The sequence below is a fragment of the Lithobates pipiens genome, unplaced genomic scaffold (genome assembly GCF_037356315.1).
Source record: "Lithobates pipiens isolate NorthernLeopardFrog02 unplaced genomic scaffold, aLitPip1_a1.2 Scaffold_16, whole genome shotgun sequence".
NCBI classification, from domain to species: Eukaryota; Metazoa; Chordata; class Amphibia; order Anura; family Ranidae; genus Lithobates; species Lithobates pipiens.
The window spans coordinates 562489101-562513112 of record NW_027507748.1 but is presented as its reverse complement, the minus strand read 5'-3'; the positions used below and the strand labels follow the sequence as shown (position 1 = coordinate 562513112).

Sequence of the window (24012 nt, the reverse complement as noted above, 5' to 3'; positions counted from 1 at the left end):
TTTTGCATACATTACACATTATACATCACACATCTTAAATTTTCGAGTTTTCATTTTTATTCCATATCTTTTAAATTTTGGATTTTTGGATCTCTCTTTTTTCCGATTGAATCTTGGATATAAATTGAGATACTGTTCCTATGCAATCAAAAGGTTTGATTTAGACGCATGAACAATTTCATGCGATTATTTTGTCAAACCCACACGCATGGAACATTTTTAATAGTATTTTCTTTGGCCAATATATAGTAAAAAGACCTTTTGAATAATGTGATACTTTTTGGCTACCTATATTTTTTGGTGACCATTGATACATATGGGCTGGACACATGATATTCAGCATGCTTCCTTTGCACCGACTCCCTTACAGGATAGAATGCTGCCTATTCCATTATTGGGTTAATTCCCTTTTATGTCTAGGTCCCCTTTTTTTATATATCGGGAGGTGGTGCGGTGCTGATGCAATATTTATTTTGCACCTGCGGCGCACTAACATGCATGGGCTTGAATCTAATGTCATTTTTTAGTATGTGCAAGCCTTTTTTTCATTTTTTGAACATTAGATACATCCGGATGATGCTTAGGATGTTAGTGATCTACATCACAAGCTGTCCCGTTGCATTATTAGCAGCGGACAGACTGTATCTGTTTCAGGGCTATTTGCCATTATTTACAATGGCGTATTAGGACCCAGCCTTGCATCTCAGAACGAGGCTTGGTACGCTTTAGTATCTTTATTAGGCGGAGCGTCACTGCGCTGCCCGTTCCCCATTGACAACGTCAGGTATGACGAAATGCGTCTGGGAGGGCACGCAGTGACGCCACCACGTTGTTGGAGAGGAGGACGGGCTCCTGTTTGCCGGCCGGCTTTTTATGTACTGTTTATACAAGCTGTATTTTATCCATTCACATGTAAGTGTGCTACTTTTTTTCTTTTAATAAACTGTCCAAACGATATTATGCCATGTTAGCTCCTTTCTTTTTTGGGAATCACTGAGCTCCCTATTGGGACCACGGAGCATATTAATATCTGGAAGGTACTATTGGGAGATGGAGAGCTGACCCACTAAAAAGGAGGATATCTTTTGATGGGACCCATCGAATATATACAAACGCTCTAATTTGTTTATTTTCTGGTAAGCGCATTCAACATACGGTGACGGGCACTTTACGCGCTTTTGGATTGTGTTGAATCACTGTGGTGTCACAAACGCTTATCTGGACTCACATATGAACTTTCCATGATTGGACTTTTATTTTTTATTTTTTCTTTATGTATTGCTGTGTTTTTTATGCACTTACGTTTTTTTATCGTTATGAACAAAGATGTCTGCCTTTGTTTCTCTCATCACATGGGGTTGGGATTAGTCGTTTACAGATAAAAACATTGGGGGACATTTATCAATCCTGCAAGGTAAAGCATTCATCATTGGCATTCCAAAACTACAAAGAGTGCAATAGGTAATGCAAGAGTGTGATCGGGGCAGCTAAAATAGATTATGAAGGACACATTGTTGAGGATTTAAAAAAAGAAAAATCCTGTTTTTTCACATTTACTAATAGTAAAACGGCATGGCCAGAAAATATTGGCCACATAGAAGATCAGGGAAAGTTGGTCACAAGTGACAGGGAGAACGCAACTGTCGTAAACACATTCTTCTTTTCAGTTTACACAAAAGAAAAGGAGGTATACAATAGACAGTAATGTTAACAATATTATATTGAATGCCACCTTGTGGCTGACAGATAGTATTCAGTAAAAGCTAGAAAATCACAAAATCCATACTCCTGAGAGCCCGTTCACACTGAGGCAGCACGACTTGCAGCGCGACTGCCTCAGGCGACCGGGATCCGACTTTAGCGGCGGCTTGTGAAATGACTTCTGTATAGAAGTCAATGCAAGTCGCCCCAAAAGTCGTACAGGAACCTTTTTCTAAGTCGGAGCGACTTGAGTCGCTCCGATTAGAACGGTTCCATTGCATAGAGCAGGACACGACTTGTCAGGCGGCAAAGTCGCCTGACGGGTCGCCCCTGTGTGAACCGACCCTGATAGTTCCCAAAAAATGTAGCCATATTATAGCCAGACCATTGTTTCCAATTTTTAAGGTCTACTTACTGACTGGAATGGTACGAACAGATTGGTAAAAAGTAAATGTGGTGCCAATATTCATAAAAGGGCCAATATAAAAACCTGGGCCTTACAGACCAGTCAGCCCAACATTAATAGTATGTAAACTACTGGAAGGAATGATAAAGGACAATATCCAAGAATTTTCTGATGAAAATAGTAGAATTATTGGTAACCAACATGATTTTATGAAGATTTGTTATTGACAGACCAACCTTTTAACATTCTATGAGGATATGAGAAGGCCTATGGATGTAGTGTATGTAGATTTCACTAAGGCATTTGATACAGTAGGCTGCAAATGATTAATGTACACATTAAGGTCTTTTGGCATTGATGACATGTTAGGTATCTATATAGAAAACTGGTCGCAGAAGCATGTCCAGGGGGTAATTATTAACAGCATATTTCCTGAATGGTCTGGAGTTGTGAGCAGGGTACACCAGGATTCTGTCCTGGGACCAATTCTTCTTCCCAGAGAAGAGACGCTTGGGAGGGAATATGATGGCAATATTCAAATCCTTAAGTGGCGACTCTAGCATTGGGAGGATACTTTTTTAATTTTAGGTCTCTAAAAAAGACAAATGACCACACTATGAGAAATAATTCAGTCTTAAACTGTGTAGACCAGGGATATGCAATTAGTGGACCTTCAGCTGTTGCACAACTACAAGTCCTATGAGGCATAACAAGACTCTAAGCCCTTGTACACGTGGTCGGACATTCAGACGGAAAATGTCCGATCGGACTGTGTTGTCGGATAATCCGACCAAGTGTGGGCTCCATCGGACTGTTTCCTTCAGAATATCCGACCGAAAAAGTTTTAGAGCTGGGCTATAACATTTTCCGACAACATGATCCGATTGGACTTTGGCCGATCGTTTGTAGAGAATTCCGATCGAACAAAGTGCCACGCATGCTCAGATCAAATTCCTAGACCAAAGCTATTGGCTACTAGCCTGAACATAGTCCCGTCGTAACGAACTAACGTCATCACGTTACGAACGATCGGATTTTCCGACAACTTTGTCCGACCGTGTGTATGCAACACCAGTTTCGGACAAAATCCATTGGAAAAAATCAGTGTACGGGGGCTAACAGCCACAAGCATGAAACCCAGAGGCAGAGGCATGATGGGACTTGTAGTTTTGCAACAGCTGGAGGTCCGCTAATTGCATATCCTTGGCGTAGAGGTTCTTTACTGTAAGGCCCCTTTCACACTGGGGCGGGAGCGACGTCGGCGGTACCGTAGTTTTAGCGGAGGTATCTGGCCGTTAGCGGGGAGGTTTTATCCCCGCTAGCAGCCAAAAAAGGGCTTAAACCGCCTGAAAAGCACCGCTTCAGCGGCACTTTACCGGCGGTATAGCCGCGCTGCCCCATTGATTTCAATGGGTAGGAGCGGTTTAGGAGCGGTGAATACACCGCTCCTTCACCACTCCAAAGATGCTGCTAGCGGGACTTTTTTTTACAGTCCTACCAGCGCGCCTCTCCGGCTTTCACACTGGAGTGAAAAGGCCGCATTTTTTCAGGCGCTATTTTTAGCACTGTAGCGCACGAAAAATGCCACAGTGTGAAAGGGGCCTTAGAGCAGCAAGGATGTGGAACTTCCCTCCAAAGTTGATGGTGTCAACAGAGAGTGTAGATAAATTCAAAAGACTTTTAGATGTGTTTTTTAGTGAACACGATGTACAGGGATATGGGAAAACAGTAGTCACACACACACATACATACACACTCTCAGATTGAACTGGATGGCCTGGTGTCTTTATTCAAGCTTACCAACTATGTAACTATGTAATAAAACAACCCTACAGACTTATGTATACATAGTGTGTGAGCAAACATATCAGTCTCCAAACGTCAGAGGTGAAAATGAAACAAAGATTCTGACTGGTTGCCGTGTGCAACTTTCTGTTTGTTCAGATGCACAAGCCATGAGCTCCATTGATTCAAGGGACCACTCCCTTTTTGCGATCGTTTTTGCAATACTTTTAAACATAATGTGCTTACAGGTAAATGCAGGTCTTTCCAAATTTCAGGTATGCATGTTATGGTGGAAATACACTCTTCAATAACTATTATACAATCAATCTGCAATTTGATCAAAAATAGAATGGACAAAAAAATTAAAAAATTAAATCAGGAGCCAAATAGCCATAACTTGCCTTTCAATAGATTTAGGCGATTGGCAAGGGCCAAAAATTATTGATTGTTTTGCATTGATTGACAGCACTGTGATAATTCAGTAATACATTTGAATATGTCAATCAATCAGATTATGAGGTTGCTTCCTGAAAACAGAGATACAATGAATAATACATTAACAGCTTCAAACTATCGATCCAATTCCACTTCCCTGTGCGTTTGGTAAATCGATCGATTGCGTTGGCACCTATTTACCGATTATTCCCATCGAGAGAGGTTAATTGGAGGATTTTGGAAAAAAAATGGAAAAAAAAATTGATCATGTATCAAAGCTTGCATGACTACCATTAGTTTGGGGACAGTGACATTCCTTTCAGTGTAGCTAAACAGGTTCTGCTGAAGGGCAGCCTCCACATTGTTGCAATTGTGCAGCATACGAGTTTGCATAATTTTGAGATTCCTGAGGCAGGAGTTTCACACTATTGTGGCTCTGCAAGCCATGTTTGAGTTTGCATGGCAGCCCCTTCAATTGGAATGGGCTGCTGTTCCTGCATTTCATGCAGGAAAATGGTTCCTATGCCATTTTTAAAACGCACTGCAAAGGAATTCACATGGTGGTTTTGCACCATGTGATTTCCCAGTGGATCCTGTAAATGCGCTGAGAGTTTAGATGCGTGGAAATGACATTAAAAATGCATGGCAGCCCCGTGCATTTTTAAAAAGCAATTCATTTTGGCTGCAGGCAGTTGGGGGTGTGGGTACAGGTAAAATTCCCACACCTGCAACACTGTAAATTTTTATTATTATTACTTCCTCATTAAGGCCAGGTTCACACCGCTGCGATGCGGGAACGCCGCGAATCCGCGGCGTTTTCCCGCATCGCATTACTCCCGCCGGCAGTTCACACTGCCCTATGCGGACGGCTGGGAGTGTCAATGATATGTTAATGACACCCCCAGATCCGTCCGCATATCGCAGTGTGATCTGCCGACTCGCACAGGAATCGGATCGCATGGTGTGAACCCCCATGCGATCCGATTCTGTTACGGACCAAAAAAAGGGTCCCGTGCGAGTTTGCTGCGGGAGCGATGCAAATTCAGCCATACTATCTGTATAGCTGAACTCGCATCGCTACGGAGATCGGATGTGATTTGCGGTGCGAATCACATCCGGATCTCCCCCCGCAGCAGTGTGAACCCAGCCTAAACCATACTCTGCCCAATTATCACAAGTGAAACTTGAATTTGCTGCACCATATGTGAAAAATCACACATATGGCTGGCCACACTTTATGCAATTTTCATATTCAGCCTAGGTTCACACTGGTGCGGGCAAAACACCACATGTGACTTGCACAGAAATCCCATCGAATTCCTGTGCACATCGCATGCAATGTCTGTGTGGTGCGATTTGAGACCTACATTTTGTAGGGCTCAAATAGCATTGCATCCGCACCAAAATGGTGCAGGACCCTTTTTTTCCCCTGCACCTGAATCGCATCGCATAGGTGTTCACACCCATGCGATGCGATTCTAGCAATCGCACAGCGTTTTACAATCTGTTTCGGGGTGTCATTAATCTAACATTGACACCCGCAGCAGATCACGTGGACAACATGAGATTGCTTTGGACTGTGATGCGGGGAAATGCAGTGAATTGTGTGTGTTTCCCGCATCACACTAGTGTGAACCAGGGCTTAAAGTGTTACTAAACCCAGAACCTGCATTCACTATATCTGGTCTCCCACAGTACACAGGACATGGAAATGCAATTATTTTAGTAAATATAAACTGACTTTGATTGCCAGCCGTGGGAGCCAATGGTGCCGCTGCTCTGTCTCAGGAGGAGTGTCCTGGATGGCTGAGGGGATCGTGGGCATCGCTGGAGAGAGAAGGGGCTCAGGTAGGTAATTGGGGGGTGCTGGGGAGGCTGCTACACATAACATTGGTCAGGACCAGTAGATGTAACATTTTCTGTTTGCTAAATAAGACAAAGACTTCCATTTCCCATGGAAGAAGGTGAAGCCCAGATGTTTGGCAAATGGCAAGCAAAGATCCTCGATCCACTGAGTGCGTGGGTGAATAATTCTTTGAAAGGGCTTAATAAATTTGGCAAATGTTTCAACGGTTGGATGATCAGCTCAGCTAGACCGTAGAACTGAGTCTAAAAAGATATCCATGAGTATCTGATTGTAATAAAGATTCAGCTGCCTTATTTTAATATACATAGCAAGAATTATGAACGGGCCTTTATAGACGACTAGACAAAATGAGGCCTTCCTAAGTGCCATGGTCACAAGAAAATAAATGTGTACTTCCTACCTGGAGATTCCATGAGCAGCTTCCACGGCTGGAAATTCCCACAGATCCTACTGTCGATGAACTGGAAAAAAACAAAACACATAGAAATAGAGATGAGAGGAGGAAGACATTCAAAGCACCAGCAGCAGTAGTTTCTATTCCTTGCACACTCTGGACTTTCACATTACAAATGTATTTTATAGATGAAGCCTGGGGGAGGGAGGGGGGACTTCCACACAATGAACAGCCCAGCTTGACGTAACCTGATCTCTGCTAAAACGAAAGTGATCTCCGGAACACAGCAACAGCATTCCACTGTAAACACATCCGCCTTGTCTCCTGTACACAATACCATGGGATGCAAAACCACGCCACAGCCCGTGCCTGCTATACCTGCCATGCTAAGACCACTGTATGACAGGGACTGTATTGTCACCTGGCCCCCGCATTTCCTTTCTAAAGGCTTTTCCTGTCATGTGCTCATATTACCATGAAGGCCAGCCTTCGGTGCTGTGTTCCTTCCCTCATGGAAGATGAGCACTGAGGAGAGCAGCGGGCAGCAGGTGCTGAGTAATCAGAGGGCACCAGGTACACCACGGTACTCTACATTGCCAATAAGGCCTCACGCACACTGGACGTTTTTGGACATTTATACAGCTGCTGTTTTTGGCTTCAGACGTTTTTTTTCTACAGTCAATAAAGTCTCCAAGTGTCCATGCACACATAGGCTGGTATCAACTGCTTTTTTTTTGGTTAGGGGGGTTGGCTGTAAAAAAAAAAAAGCAAAACAATAAAATCCTAGTAGGTTCTTAAAGGAGTTTTTCAGCTGTAAAGTCGCTCTAGCGTAAAAAAACGCAGAAAACGCTCAATTTTTAATCCCATTGAGAAAAGAAAAAAAAACGCTATTGCAAAAACTTTGGAAAACGCACTGCAAAGCTACTGGCGTTATTAGAACGTAAATTGTGCATGACACCTAAAGGTCGTCTGGAGTACCACTAATAGCAAATGCACATGCTCATTTATTCTGTTATTTAAAGGGGTTGTAAATGTATTTTTTTTAAATAACAAACATGTTATACTTACCTCCACTGTGCAGCTCGTTTTGCACAGAGTGGCCCCCGAACCTGGTCTTCTGGGGTCCCTCGGCGGCTGTCTCGCCCCCCCCGCAAGTACTTCTCACGTTCATGCAAGCTCCCTCGCATGGTGTGGAGTGCTTGCGGGCGCGCTCCCGTGATACAGCCGGCGGCTATAGCCGCTCACTGTATCACTCGCCCCCCCCGGCGCACCGCATCATTGGATGTGATTGACAGCAGCGCAAGTCAAAGGCTGCGCTGCTTTCAATCCATCCACTGTAACCAATGAACGGCAAGGCTGAGCGGCGAGGAGGATGTCGGGGGCGAACGCAGGACTTTCGAGGGGTCTGGGAGGGCCGGCATTGTCTGATGTTTTTTCACCTTAATGCATAGAATGCATTAAGGTGAAAAAACGTTTACCTTTACAAACCCTTTAATACATATATATATTGGTGCCAAGTTACGCAGTGCTTTACATATACATATATTGTACATTCACATCAGTCCCTGCCCTCAAGGAGCTACTGAGTCCAATTTAGACAGAATCCAATTAACCTACCAGCATGTCTTTGGAATATGGGAGGAAACCCATACAGGCACAGGGAGAACATGTAAACATCATGCTGGTAGTGCCATAGTTGGGATTTAAACTGAAGACCCTAGTGCCTGGATCTCCAAACTACGGCTCTCCAGCTGTTGTAGAACTACACATCCCATGAGGCATTGTAAAACTCTGACAATCACAGACATGACTAGGCATGATGGGAATTGTAGTTCCTGAACAACTAGAGGGTCATAGTTTGGAGACCACTGGATAGGCTGAGATATGCCTCTGATGGCACTACCAGTCACAGCATGCACTTTTAACTTGGCCCTAGATGGACAGAATCTCAGCTGATTCCTGCTGAACTCAATCCATCTATGGGCAGGCTGGTTGCACCAAAGTCGATCAACTTCAGTACAGCCAGCCGGTTTGATCTTTTTTTTTTGTTTCAATGTTTTTATTGAAGTTTTTTACAATTAACCAGCGACACTGCATATTGGATGCTGCGTGAGAGATGCTATTCCTCCCCCCTCCCCCCCCGTACACCCCATCTAGGAGCAAACTGTGTCGAGGGAGCGTGGAGACAACATCCCTCTGTTTGCCATTCTATGTGTCTGCACTTTTTATTGGCCGATTCAAGCAGATTTTCCTGAATGGCGTCATACCACTGTGGTAGTAAATAGAAGTTTAACGTGAAAAAAAAAGAAAACAGAAACTTTCCCAACCGTTGTCGGGTTTGAAAATATCGTACCTCGCGACTAGTTGTAGTCCTACACCCTGTTTGATTTTTTGGGGGAGCGATTACTGCCGCTGGCTATAGCCGCTAGCAGTAATCATTGTGTTCTGCTCCCTACCAGCAGAACACAATATCGCTGCAGGAGGGATTCCCTCATCCACACTGACTGTGTTGATGGGAGAAATTGAGTGATTTTCTTTCCTGAAACCCATGGTTACAAGGAAAGAAAATCGTATTATCTATGCAAAGATGCTTATAAAGTGGGAGTAAACTCCCATCTCTGACTTGTACCTATAGGTAAGCCTATAATAAGGCTTACCTATAGGTTGTGTAAATATCTCCTAAACATGTACCGTTTAGGGGATATTTACTGTATATGCAGCCGATGACGTAGTCGGCACATGCACTCTGAAGGAACGGCCACCTGGGCCTTTCCTATAGAGTCTTGTGCCGTAAAGCTGCTGTTCCCCCCGCACATGCATGGGAGTGAAGTCATCGCAGTTCCGACCAGTCATATAGCCGCAGTACGTGGACCAGGAAGGAGGACAGGTGAAGATGGAGGCGGTCTCCAGCGGTGACAGCTCAGAGCTGGACTGCTTTGTTTTCAGGTAAGGCTGCCATAATGTGCTAGTATGCACACACTGGTATGACAAATGCTCAGACATTGGGAGCACATGACACATGGGATGTCAGTGGGCTAACATACAAAATTAGCAAGGGAATAAAATACTTTTTTTCCCTCATTATATATTGCATGTCATGAGAGTTTTTCATAGCCTAGGTTTAATGACAATTTACATTTCTGTGTCCATATAAGTAGAAGGATTTTGTCCTAAACTCAACTAACACAGTCTACTGATGTGCCCATTTTTGGCCAGGCTGAGTACCAATTAACCTCCCTAGCGGTGATCCCGAGCCTGGCTCGGGTTGGGATTTTAGTTCCACGAGCGGTAACCCTGAGCCAGACTCGGGATCGCATCGCTGGATACAGGGAGAAGTTACTTACCTCGTCCCCTGGATCCAGCGATGTCCTCCACGCTGTGTGATCGAGCTGTCCTCCACTCGATTCACACAGTGCCCGAATGCCGCCGAGCTCCGCTCCCTGCGACGTTTCGGCGCACGTGAGCGGAGATCGGCGCCAAATTCAAAAAAGTAAAAGTACACAAAACACACACAGTACTGTAATCTTACAGATTACAGTACTGTATAAAAAAATTACACACCCCCTTTGTCCCTAGTGGTCTGTCCAGTGCCCTGCATGCACTTTTAGATTATAAATACTGTTTTTTCTGCCTGGAATTTGGAGATTGTCCATAGCAACCAGAAAGTGTCCCTTTTTCAGTGTTTTAGGATTTGATTACATTATTGAATAATTTTTATTATTATTTATTATATTATAAACTTTATTATACCCGGGATGTCTGCTAGACTCTGGTTTGAACAGATTTAAGAGAGTTATTCCTAAGAATTACAGGACTACAATATAAAACGCCAAATTTCCATGCAAAATAAGTGTACCGCTTTCAGCACCTAAAACCAGAACTAATCATACCGCCAGGGAGGTTAATGTTATGTGTTATTTCCCTCCCGAAAAGGGGTCTGAAAGGCACCTCCCATGCCCTGCTCCACTGGTTCCTCAAAAATTGTTGCGTGAGGCAATTATTTGTATTTTGGATATGGCAGCCAGCATATTCAACCACGTTTGCCACCTCTGCTGTCTATGGCAATTGAGGCTTTGACACACTATAGCAGCAGTTACATGACTCTGTTGATCACAGTTAAACAATGTAGGAGATTGGGGAGAAGCTCCATATGCAGAAGTCACCATTAATGGCAGTGGTTGGAGGGGTGTCATAGTACAATTTTGTCCAAAATATCCTATTCACTAATGCTTTTTTTTTTTTAAATCAGCAGCTACAAACACTGTAGCTGCTGACTTTTAATAAGCACGCTTACCTGTCCAGGGTGCCCACGATGTCGGCCACCCGAGGCTGACTTGTCCCTCGGCTCTCGGGTCCCGGCACTGGCATTTGTACTAAGGAAAACAGGCAGTGGAGCCTTGCGGCTTCACTACCCGTTTCCTACTGCTCATGCGGGAGTCACGCATCGCTTTGTGAATGGCCCGGCTGTGTTCTGGGACACACACAGTTCCCAGAACACAGCGCACCCCATTCCCCAGAAGACAACGCAAGGAGGCGAAGACTAAAGATCACTGCGGTGTAAGAAATGGCAGATTAGGCCAATCTGCCTAGCAACAGCCATTTCTGGTAAGTTAAAAAACTATTTATTTTTTATTTTTTTTAGGAACATTTTGATGTCATTTTTTTATTTTGAAGGTGGCCCTCTGCTAAAACTAGAATCCCTGAATCTATAGCCACCAGCATTCTAACACTAACCTATCTAGCCCTGTAAAGAAAACATGGAGTATACATACCTTTTCTGCAGGCGCTCCGACCTGATCCCATGCTGAGCTGTCAGCCACATCTTCGCCGTGTGGGCAGGTCCAGAGGACACTGCTGACAATGGAAGCCCCATAGTAAGTCTATGGGTGAAGTCACTTCCTATTCACACATCAGCCGTTGTCCTCTGCAGAGCTTCCACCGCTGGAGATCAGGTCGGATCGCCTGCAGAAAAGGTATGTATACTAGTTTTTTCTTTACAGGGCTAGATAGGTTAGTGTTAGAATGCTGCCTATAGATGCAGGGGTTTTAGCATGGACTTCCACTTTAAATGTGATTCTTTATGTTGAAAATGTTGAGGACCTGAACATTTTAAAATAATTTTCAAGAACACTTTGCAAATAAGCTTTTGTAACTGGACAGAAACAAACCAAACACTATATACACAATTAGGGCATGTTTAATAGTTTAAAATATAATTCATATATATTTGTTGTTTCTCCAAATGGCATTCTATATCTTTAGGCACTGCAATCATCCTCTTTTCTGAAAAACTAAAATATCAGGTAGCCCCATGCAGGGAATATTTTTAGGCAGTCTGACAGACACCAAGAAAAGAGAACATAACAATTACTATAGCGGTCTCTACGTACCTGAATAGTTACAAACTATACACAGAGACAAGACAAAGTACTATGTTTCTAAGCTACCTGTCATTGTCTGGATTAATGTTAGGCTGTCATATATAATTGCTGGGGTCATTTGTGGAAGCGGGACGGTCAGTATAACCTGACATATCTGAATTTCTGTGACGCTCAATAGACAAGAATGGAAAAAAAAGTTTTGGCTAGGTATGCACTTTTAACCCTCCTCACACTGCAACACAAGTGGTTGTTTTGAGCTGGTGTTTTGAGGTAGGAAACATTTTATTTTTCACTCTTGATGCTGAGTAAGATATGTGCTTAAATCAATAGCTAGCCCTCATGCTATAAAGAGGTTTGATCCATGTGCTTTGACCTGGGCTGATTTTTCCATTGCCCCAGTGATGACGTCTCATATGACAAAACATATGTTGGGCGGAGGACTTAGCGGTGATATCAGCACACCACCGGGGCATTGAATGACAATCTGTACTGAATGCCTGTTTTTACTAGACTTGTGAGTATATGCCTTTTAAATAAATTACAATAATTTTTGGACATTTGCGCAGTAAGCATTTTTTTCCCCTCTTTTCACACATATTCTGATTCATATGATTTTGTGGGACTAATGGAATTAAGTTCCATACCTACAGAGACGGGTGTTCTCGCTAAAGAGAGGCTAGACCCTTATGCCTGGTACACACAATGAGATTATCGGACGAATGATCGTCCATTTTTTTTGCATGCTGATCTCATATCAAAACTGAAGAGTTTACTAAATTTACGAAAATTCTCATAAGACAAAATAAAAAATCAGAAGTGGTGTAATGTGTTGTACTGTATATGGATTGCATTTTCGCAAGACAACTGCACTGATTAAATGGAAATCGTATGATCTGGTATCGTACGGAAAAAAAAATCATACATGTCCGATCAGATAACATCGGATGAACTGTCATGATCGACTCTCGAAAGCTCTGTACTAGCGATAAGATTATCGTACAAACGCGTAGAAATCTATATTTTTGATCGTGTGTCCGGGCCTTAAATGAGGTCTAAATACCCAGTAAGAGGCCAAGCTATACATCTCAGAGTGGAGCACTACTGGGTGATCACCTGCAGCACTAGCAAAATAGGAAGTGCACCTGTTGGGCACCATTTTTAATATCATCATCTTGTTTGAGACTTTGTATAATCAATTCCTTGATTTTGCACGTCACGTCTGTATGATAGCACAGACTTTATGAATTTGAACTTTATTTATATCAGTTTGATGACCTTATTTATTATATACACACAATGAACTGTTATGGTTTTTTCAGGCACTTCATGATCATTGGTTTTTGACAGCACTTTATTTAATCAATGCTGTAGAAATAATTAAAGCGGGGTTCCACCCTAAAGTGGAACTTCCGCTCATTGGAACCCTCCCCCCCTCCGGTGTCACAGTTGGTACCTTTCAGGGGGGGAGGGGGTACAGATACCCGTCTAAGACAGGTATTTGCACCCACTTCCGGACATAGACTCTCATGGGACTCCCATGGGAGTCTATGCTGTTTCCTGTCCCGGCACGCTGTCTACTGGGACACACACGGGTCCCAGAGACAGCGCGGACCATTCCTAGTGCACTGCGTGACTCGCACATGCGCAGTAGGGAACCGGGAAGTAAAGCCGCAATGCTTCAATTCCTGATTCCCTCACCTAGAATGGTGGCAGCAGCAGCCGAGAGATCGATCGGCCTCGGCTGTCGACATCGCTGGACCCTGGGACAAGCGAGTGTCCATTTATTAAAAGTCAGCAGCTGTAGTATTTATAGCTGCTGGCTTTTAAGATTTTTTTTTCAGTGAAATCCCTCTTTAAGTTTATATAAGCACTTTTTGATGACAGTGCACCACTTAACCTTCTTCTACATTTTTTTTTCTTAAAGCGGAGTTCCGCCGAATTTTTTTTTTTTTTTAAGGTCAGCAGCTACAAATACTGCAGCTGCTGACTTTTAAAATATGGACACTTACCTGTCCAGGGCGCCCGTGATGTCCTCATCCGAAGCCGATCTGTCCTTTGGCTCTCGGGTGGAGGCGCTGCCATGCTCCCGGAAGACAGCGGGGGGGGAGGGGCCGAACATGGTGTAGATCACTGTGGAGCCTGCAACGATCTATGCCCAGAAGTGGGAGCAAATACCTGGATTAGACAGGTATCTGCCCCCCCCCCGAAAGGTGCCAAATGTGACGACAGAGGGGAGGGGATCCGATCAGCGGGAGTTCCATTTTTAGGTGGAACTCCGCTTTAAAAAAAAAGGAAATAAAGGAGGTGGAGTAGAGAAAGTGGTTTGGCAAATCTAAACCTAATGAAGAGAATGATGAGAGCTTCAGGCAAACTGCCAGGGCAATGTAAATTTAAATCTATAACTAAGACCACAAAGCTATTTTTTCTAACCTATACAGATGACTGCTTATCCCCTTTATTGATTTAGATGCCCCTTTTGTACCCTTGCTAAATTTCTTCTGTATTTTTATACAGGATTGTGCTCAACACTTATCCCATGGTCAATATGTGGCCTTACAAGTGATCTACACAAGAGAACTACACTAATACCACATGGCATCTGCATTTTATACAACTCTAGATTTGATTTCCTTTTATAGTTACTGCTTGGCACTGCTGCTACTTTATGATTCTGTTTTCCCAAGTTCTTCTCTAGCTCTGTTCTCCTAATAGCACTGCAGCAATGCCATTACCGTGCCTTGGGTATGATTTTAGCAGCATGAGGATTAGTACTAGGGTTGGTTCTTCTCATTCTCATTATTAATAATCCGGTGCATAGAATAAATAATCATTCTGACATTTTTTTGCTAATGACAAATTATGTCGAATTTTTATAACTCAGCAGGATGGTTGTGTTACAGAAGGATTCTAAGAAAATGCTGCCATGGTTAGTGTAGTACTTAACTACAGAAAATTGTGTGTTGCAAGTATCCCTTTGGGAATATATTAGTATTAAAACTGACTTGGATAATTAGCTTTTCTGCTAAACATATTTTTCCAAGAGAAAACAGCCATAGGTGAGCTACTATCTCTATTAGTTATTTATTACATAGTTTAAAACGTTGGGTCTTACCTGGAGTTTTCACTTAAAGTGAACCTGTGGCCAGGCTATGGGCATTAAAATATATACAGTGGGGAAATAATTATAATAGTTTTTATCATAGGTGTATTTTAAATGAGAGAGACAGAATAACAAATACAAATACACACGATACAAATGTTATAAAATGATTTGCAGTCTAGTGAGCAAAATAAGTATTTGATCCCCAAGCAAAACATGACTTAGTATTTGGTGGAGAAACCCTTGTTGGCAAGTACAGAGGTAAGACATTTCTTGTAGCTGGTGACCAGGTTTGCACACATCTCAGGAGGGATTTTGGTCCACTCTTCTTTACAGATCTTCTCTAAAACCTTAAGGTTTCTTGTCACTTGGCAACTCAAAGTTTCAGCTTCCTCCATACATTTTCAATAGGATTAAGGTCTGACTGGCTAGGCCTCTCCATGACCTTAAAGAGGAGGTCCAGCCCCCCCCCCCCCCCTACTAAAAAATGTAAAGTCAGCAGCTACAAAGTCTGTAGCTGCTGACTTTTAATATTAGGACACTTAGCTGTCCAGGGATCCTGCAATGCAGGCACCGTAGCCAATTTTCCAATCAGCTCTCGCTTGCTGCCGCCGCCATTTGTGGTAAGAAAAGCTGGTTCCCTACTGCGCATGTGTGAAGTGCAATGCACTTTTTAACTGGCACGGCGGTGAAGGAAGAAGGCCAAACATCTGGGAGACCTCGCCACAGCCAGATTTCCCGGAAGCGGGGACAGGTACCTTTCCCACCTCCCCCCCGAAAAGGTGGCACTGGAGGTGGTTAGGAAGCAAACAAGCGGAGTTTCCACTTTTGAGTGGATCTCCGCTTTAATGTGCTTCTTATTGAGCCACTCCTTTGTTGTCTTGGTGGTATGTTTTGGGTCATTGTCATGCTGGAAGACCCATCCACGGCCCATCTTCAGTGTTCTGGCTGAGGGAAGAAGGTTCTCAATACATGGCCCCATCCATTGACCCAATGCGGCAAAGTCGGCCTGTACCCTTAGCAGAGAAACAGCTCCAAAGCATAATGTTTCCACCTTTGTGCTTGACTGTAGGGATGGTGTTCTTAGGGTCATAGTCAGTAGTTCTGGGCTGATCCCTCACTTTTCTCATGATTTTCCTAACCCCATGAGGCGAAATCTTGCATGGAGCTCCAGACCGAGGGCGATTGATGGTTTTTTTGGATTTCTTCCATTTGCAAATAATCGCTCCAACAGTTGTCTCCTTCTCACCAAGCTTTTTGCTGATGGTTTTGTAGCCCGTTCCAACCATGTGCAGGTCCACAATCAACAATGAAACCAGTCTGCCTATTCATTTCGGACATCAACAAGCCCTTTTCATCCACACAACTGCCACTCACTGGATATTTTCTATTTTTCGGACCATTCTCTGTACACCCGATGGTTGTGGGTGAAAATCCCAGTAGATGAGCAGTTTTTGAAATATTCAGACCAGCCCACCTGGCACCAACAACTAAGCCATGTTCAAAGTCCCTTAAATCCCCTTTCTTCCCAAATTCTGATGCTCGCTTTGAACTTCAGCAAGTTGTCTTCACCGTGTCTAGATGACGAAATCCATTGAGTTGCTGCCATGTTTGGCTGATTAGTAATTGTGTTACCAAGCAATTGAACAGGTGTACCAAATAAAGTGGTCAGTGAGTGTATATAACCAATACACTGTATATTGAAAACAAACAAACAAAAACAGCAATATTAGTTTAGAAAGCAACTGCAATTATTTTGTACATAGTATTCTGCAGTACTGTGTGTATATTAGATACCCTTGGGACCTAAATACTTTAGACTCGGAAACCTAAAGCACAGGCAGCTGTTGATGGTAGCTGTAGATTTGCCAACATTTCATTGCCAAAGCAGTGTGTGTACAGTATTTACTACCAATTAACCCATTCACCTCTATTAACTACAATGAAGAAACAACTAATTTACAGTCCATAGACTAAGGGAACTTGCAAATGCTGCATGGGAGCGGTTTTCTTGGTTCAGACCTGAACAGTTTTTTACAATTAATTTGTATATACTTTTTCTTTCTTACTTATGTTTATGTTTATTTTATCTTATTGGCTTAATACAATGTTATTTTAAATATATGTATAAGCTGTGACTATTATGTTCTTTTTTGAAATATGGTTTACTTGTCCCACTCTCACACTCTCATTTGTTTCACTCATATCTGTCCAAAGGTTCTTTGAAGGAATGTTTTTACCCCATAATATAATTATGCTTGGATATAATGATTTTCTTGCTAGGTTGCTATGATGGGTCCCGTTACGGGTTGCACCCAGCCATGCCCGGCGCACGGGGGCCCCCCCCCCCCCTGTTTTTGGCCGCACTTCTCTCCCACCGTTTATATGGGGGCAGGGTTGTGGATCTTTTTGGGGAGGGAGGGCCTCTATATATGTCATTGTGCCACGAGGGGTAGTCTTATGCCCATCGTTTGGTTTGTGACTACTGCGCCGGTGGGCTCGTCCTGCGTAACGCCCTCGCACCTCTTTATTGGTGGGTGGCTGCCTCGCAGGTTCGGCTCGGAAGGTTCCTCCAGGTGCATTACCTATACACAATTCGTTATTTATCTACTAGTTATTTTTATGTACTGCCTGTGGGTGTCATGTTATTCATTTTATTTCATTTTTTGATTTTCACTTTGGTTGCGGTTTTGCATTTTGGTGAATTTTAGGCCATCACCATGGGATACTTCTCCGTGTCCCTCCTCCTCTCCTTCTCTCTTTTGGGTGCTGGTTGCTTGTGTCAGTGGGCGGGCTACAGGGTGGATAGTGTTCGTAATTGTGTTCACCGTTGTGGCCGCTTTTTAATGACGTCAGTTGGCTGTACATTACAGCACTGTATCATCCTCTTCATCTTCCGTAACCCTAGACTCTATTGCTGACACTTAACACACAGCCCGCACTGCGCAGGCGCCAGTGGCTTTAACCACTTCAGCCCCGGAGGATTTTACCTCCTTCCTTACCAGAGCACTTTTTGCGATTCGGCACTGCGTCGCTTTAATTGACAATTGCGCGGTCATGTGACGTTGCACCCAAACAAAGTTGACGCCCTTTTTTTCCCACAAATAGAGCTTTCTTTTGGTGGTATTTGATCACCTCTGCGGTTTTTTTTTTTGCGCTATAAACAAAAGAAGAGCGACAATTTTGAAAAAAACACAATATTTTTTACTTTTTGCTATAATAAATATCCCATTTAAAAAAAAATTTTTTTTTTCCTCAGTTTAGGCCGATACGTATTCTTCTACATATTTTTCGTAAAAAAATAAAAATAAAAAAAAATCGCAATAAGCGTATATTGATTGGTTTGTGCAAAAGTTATAGCATCTACAAAATAGGGGATAGATTTATGGCATTTTTTTTTTAACTAGTAATGGCAGGGAGCTGCAATTTTTTTCCATGACTGCGACATTATGGCGGACACATTGGACACTTTTGACACGTTTTTGGGACCATTCACATTTACACAGCGATCGGTGCTATAAAATTGCACTGATTACTGTGTAAATGTGACTGGCAGGGAAGGGGTTTACACCAGGGGGCGCTGCAGGGGTTAATTATGTTCCCTGGGAGTGATTCTAACTGTGGGTGGAGGGGACTCACAAGGGGAGAAGACCGATCAGTGTTTCTCTGTACTGAGAACACACCATCGGTCTCCTCTCCACTGATAGGACGTGGATCTGTGTGTTTACATACACAGATCCACGGTCCTGCTGTGTTCCCGGGCAAACGTGGGTGCACACGCAGCGGGTCTCAAGCGATGCCAAGCGGTGTAAGCTCGTGGCAGCGCATATAATATATACCGTATATACTCGAGTATAAGCCGAGATTTTCAGCCTCTTTTTTGAGGCTGAAAGTGCCCCCCTCGGCTTATACTCGAGTCATCGCTGTCTGCCCGCTCGATCAGCGTGTCGAGCAGACAGACAGCGGCCATTCTATGATTCAAAAGCCGCGCCTCCGGCTCCGCCTTCGCCTGTGATAGGCGGAACACTGAATTTCCCAGCAGCCTGTGTTCCGCCTATCACGGGCATCGTCTCATCCTCGTACTACGGACGAGGATGATACGACGTCCGTGATAGGCGGAACACAGGCTGCTGGGAAATTCAGTGTTCCGCCTATCACAGGCGAAGGAGGAGGCGCGGCTTTTGAATTTTACAATGGCCGCCGACGAAGAGGGCACGGGACGGAGGCAAGGCAAGGCACGGCACGGGACGGGACGGGACGGGACGGGACGAAGGCAAGGCACGACACGGGACGGAGGCTCGGGACACAGGTAGGCTGGACACACACACACACACACACACACACACACACACACACACACACACACACACACACGGATGGAGACACACACACACGGATGGATGGATGGATGGAGACACACACACACACAGGGATGGATGGATACACACACACACAGGGATGGATGGATGGATGGAGACACACACACACAGGGATGGATGGATGGATGGATGGAGACACACACACACAGGGATGGATGGATGGATGGATGGAGACACACACACACAGGGATGGATGGATGGATGGACACACACACACACAGGGATGGATGGATGGATGGACACACACACACACAGGGATGGATGGATGGATGGACACACACACACAGGGATGGATGGACGGACACACAGGGATGGACGGACACACAGGGATGGACGGACACACAGGGATGGACGGACACACACACAGGGATGGACAGGCATGTCTCACCCTCGGCTTATACACGAGTCAATAAGTTTGCCAGTTTTTTTGGGGGTAAATTGGGGGCCTCGGCTTATATTCGGGTCGGCCTATACTCGAGTATATACGGTAAGTTTATTTATTAAAAATCGTTTCCTTTTATCTTTGTTATAAATGGATGCATTTGGGAGTCTTATTAATATTGTAAATCTATATACACGATTTTATCGTTTATCTGAACAATGAGATGTCATTTAACCACTTAAGGACCAGGCCTCTTTTTCAGACTTGGTGTTTTCATGTTTAAAACTGTTTTTTTTTTTGCTAGAAAATTACTTAGAACCCCCAAACATTATATATTGTTTTTTTTTTTCTAACACCCTAGCGAATAAAATGGCGGTCATTGGAAAACTTTTTTTTTCACACCGTATTTGCGCAGCGGTCTTACAAGCGCACTTTTTTTGGAAAAAATTTAGTTTTTTGAATAAAAAAATAAAACAAAACAAGAGTAAAATTAGCCCACTTTTTTTTTATATTGTGAAAGATAATGTTACACCGAGTAAATTGATACCCAACATGTTATGTTTCAAAATTGTGCCCGCTCGTGGAATGGTGCCAAACTTTTAGCCTCAAAAATCTCCATAAGCAACATTTAAAAAAATTCTACAGGTTGCATGTTTTGCATTACAGAGGAAGTCTAGGGCTAAAATTATTGTTCTCGCTCTACCGATCACGGCGATACCTCACATGTGTGGTTTGACTACCGTTTTCATACGCGGGCGCAACTCACATATGCGTTCACTTCTGCATGCAAGCTCGTTGGGACGGGGTGTTTTTTTTTAAAAAAAATGTATTTATTTTACTTTTGATTTTTACACCGTTTAAAAAAAAAAAACAACAACTGGATCAGTTTTATTCCTATTACAAGGAATGTAAGCATCCCTTGTAATAGAAAAAACCATGACAAGTCCTCTTAAATATGAGATCTGGGGTCAAAAAGTCCTCAGATCTTATATTTGGACTTAAATGCAATAAAAAAAACCGCCGATGCCCGCGTGTGAAAGGGGCCTTATCGTAAAACACGACCGCCTCCTGTAAAGATGGATATCTCGGTTGTGGCAGCAGCTGCTGCCGTTACCGAGATATATCTCTTCAAAGTACCGACATATCTGTACAGGAGGCGGTCGGTAAGTGGTTAATGACAATCTGTGCTTCGTGTGTCAATGAATCCTTTATTTATTTGGTTTCTTTTGTATTTTCTTTTTTCATTAGATTTGTGTAATTATGGGGCGTCGGCCACGTTTGCTTCCTTGGCACGGTCTGGTGTGCGTCCTTGGGTGGTGTTCCATCAGCAGGTTCCTACTTTTGGCAGCAAATTTAAAACAAGCTTATATACATATATTAAAAAAAACTTTGAGGGCATTTATCTATATAGAATACCTGTGCATTACAACGGTATGTACTTTGGACAGGTGTGGGTGGAATAATTATCTCGATAGACATGCCTGTTAAAATGTCTTCCCTTTATTCTCTTTTCAGATTATAGTTATATCTGTTCTCCTGTAAACAGGCTTCTGAAGAAGGGAATTTCTTCCTGAAACATGTCAGGCTTCTGGAGCTTACACATATGATTATAGAATCTACTTTGCTCAGAGACTGTATATATATATATATATATCTCCATACACCAATTTTTATGTCTATGTATATGTCATTGTTGTCTCTTTTTTTCTATGTGTAAAAATAATTTTTTTAATAAATAGATCATTTTTTATAATATAAATATGTTTGCCTTAAAAGTCCTACTGTATTGGGGGATACTGATATCCCTCTAATCAGGGATTTTCAAAAATGAACAGTTTTGACAGTCTGTGGGGAGGGTTATGTGGTTACACACAGGAGCCAAAATGCAAATCCACATATGAAATGCTATAAAAAGGTATTGCTGCAAAAATAATAAGTGCAAATAATTAATGAATATCCCTCTGCTTTAAAGCCCAATGTGGATGTGTAACCCTCCAAAAGCCCCCCCCCCCCTCCACTAGAGTGTAATTGGTTTGTTTCTACATATGCCATGTACACACAAAAGGACTTTCCGGCAGGAAAGGTCCAACGGTCTTCATGACGGACTTTCGGTGGAGTTCCGACGGACTTTCCGAACTAACGCACTTGGCGACACACGAACGGACTAAGTCTGTCCGAAAGTCAGTTCGTTTTGAACGTGATGACGTAAGACGGGACTAAAAAAGGAAGATCAATAGCCAGTAGCCAATGGCTTCCCTTGCGTCACATTTGGTCCATCGGACCAGCATACAGACAAAACGGTTTTCCCCATAGGAATTGAGTCCATCGGACAGATTTGAAACATGTTCTATTTCTAGGTCCGTCTGAATTTTTAATGACAAACGACCAGATTAGCCCACACACGATCGGAATGTCCGACAGACTGATTCCGTCGGACCTAGTCTGCCAGAAGGTCCGGTTGTGTGTATGCGGCATAAGGGATACATGAAGCAAAATCTGCCTCTTTTTTTGTGCACGAGATTGTATTAGCCCAGGTACACACTAAGCAGCGGAAATGGAGCTCTGTGTGAGTTCAGCTGAATTCGCATGATTTCACTCACGCATGTCAGCCACGATTTCAGAGACAGATCGCAATGTAAATTGCAGCCCAAAATCGCAAAAAGTAGTACAGAAACTACTTTTTGAAATCAGTGCGGCACCGCAAATGCAGCGTCGCACTGGTTAGGACTGTGCCATTGCCGGCAAAGCAATCAAATCATACCAATGTGAACACAGACTTAGGCCCCTTTCAAATGGGGCGTATTCTGTTCAGCAGATTCCCTGCTGATCGGAGCAGAGGGGGCAGATGACACATCTGTGTCTCTGGACACAGATATAGCCCACTCTGCTCTATAGGTGGCCAGGACTCCACTGTTCCTTTACATCCGACCACCCTCCGATCTGCCGAAACAGAAGAGTTCAGATCCCCCCCCCCCTTTTTTTTATTTGTGGACCAGATCGGACCCAGAAGAAGGTGGGTGTAAACAGACTCAAGTTCACTTACCCCGGCCTGTCCATAGGAATGCATGGACCTTTTCGATCAGGTCCAACTGGAAAGGTGGACCAAATGGGATCCCCCATGTGAAAGGGGCCTTATAGTACAGTACCAGTGACTCACAATTCAACAATAAATCTGGGTGTGTCTTCATTCTTACTAGAGAGATAAAGCTTGTGCACACAGAATGTGGTGCAGCTATGCATAGTAACCAATCAGCTTCCATGTTTTGGCCTAGGCTTCCACTATTGCGCCCTGAAAGTGCCGTGATCTTGATGTGACTTGAAGAAATACCTGCGTATTCTTGAGGTCTATGGAACTAAAGTCGCATCAAAGTGGGGCCAAAGTAGTACAGGGACTACTTTGAAGTTGCACAGATATGAACAGTGCTCATTGGAAATCATGGGGTACGACTTGTCATGCGACTTTGCAGTCCCAAGTCGCACTAGTGGAAACATAGCGTCATTGTCAAAACTTAATTGAACAAGTGGAAGTTGAAAGCAGATTGGTTACTATGCACAGCTGCACCAGATTCTGCGTGCAACCAGTTTTAGTAAATCGTCCTCAGGATGTCATCAGAGTCTGTGCTTTGTGAATAGTAAAGCAGAGATAGTATGAGAAGACACATCACTGATACAGTTTTTCTTTAGCCCACATTCACAATGGGCCAATTTGGCATGCAATTTGACACGTCACCTTTTACCGATAGGTAAGCCTATAATAAGGCTTATCTATAGGTAGCGTAAATATCTCCTAAACGTGTACCATTTAGAGAAGATATTTACATTACATGCAGCCAATGACTTCACTGGCACATGCGCCCTGAAGGAACGGCCATGGGTGCCATTCCTTTCTGAGCCCCGTGCCATGAACGGTGGCTCTGGCCACTTATCACAACGCCGGAAGTAACTCTGGGAAAGATGTTAAACTTCCTTCCTGTAGTTTGTCGCCGTTCCACCGGCATGCACATTTTTAACCACTTTAGCCTCGGAAGATTTGGCTGCTCCTGCAACGCTGTACCCAAACAAAATTGATGTCCTTTTTTTCCCCACAAATAGAGCTTTCTTTTTGTGGTATTTGATCACCCCTGCGGTTTTTATTTTTTGCTCTATAAACAAAAAAGAGCGACAATTTTGAAACAAAAAAAA

At 43.4% G+C, this 24012-nt stretch overlaps 1 protein-coding gene across 10 annotated transcripts in view; it reads right to left on the bottom strand.

Annotated features, from left to right (window-relative positions):
• The window catches only part of DTX3 (deltex E3 ubiquitin ligase 3), a 195451-nt gene that overhangs the window by 122349 nt on the left and 49090 nt on the right, over window positions 1–24012 (bottom strand). For 6 of the 10 annotated variants that reach the window (XM_077483614.1, XM_077483620.1, XM_077483617.1 and 3 more), the window contains exon 2: window positions 6595–6655. The gene's annotated coding sequence lies outside the window, so the exon portion shown is untranslated. Of the gene's footprint in view, window positions 1–6594; window positions 6815–6966; window positions 7058–24012 lie in introns of those variants that run through there. The other 4 variants (XM_077483616.1, XM_077483618.1, XM_077483622.1 and 1 more) reach the window with 3 other exon arrangements.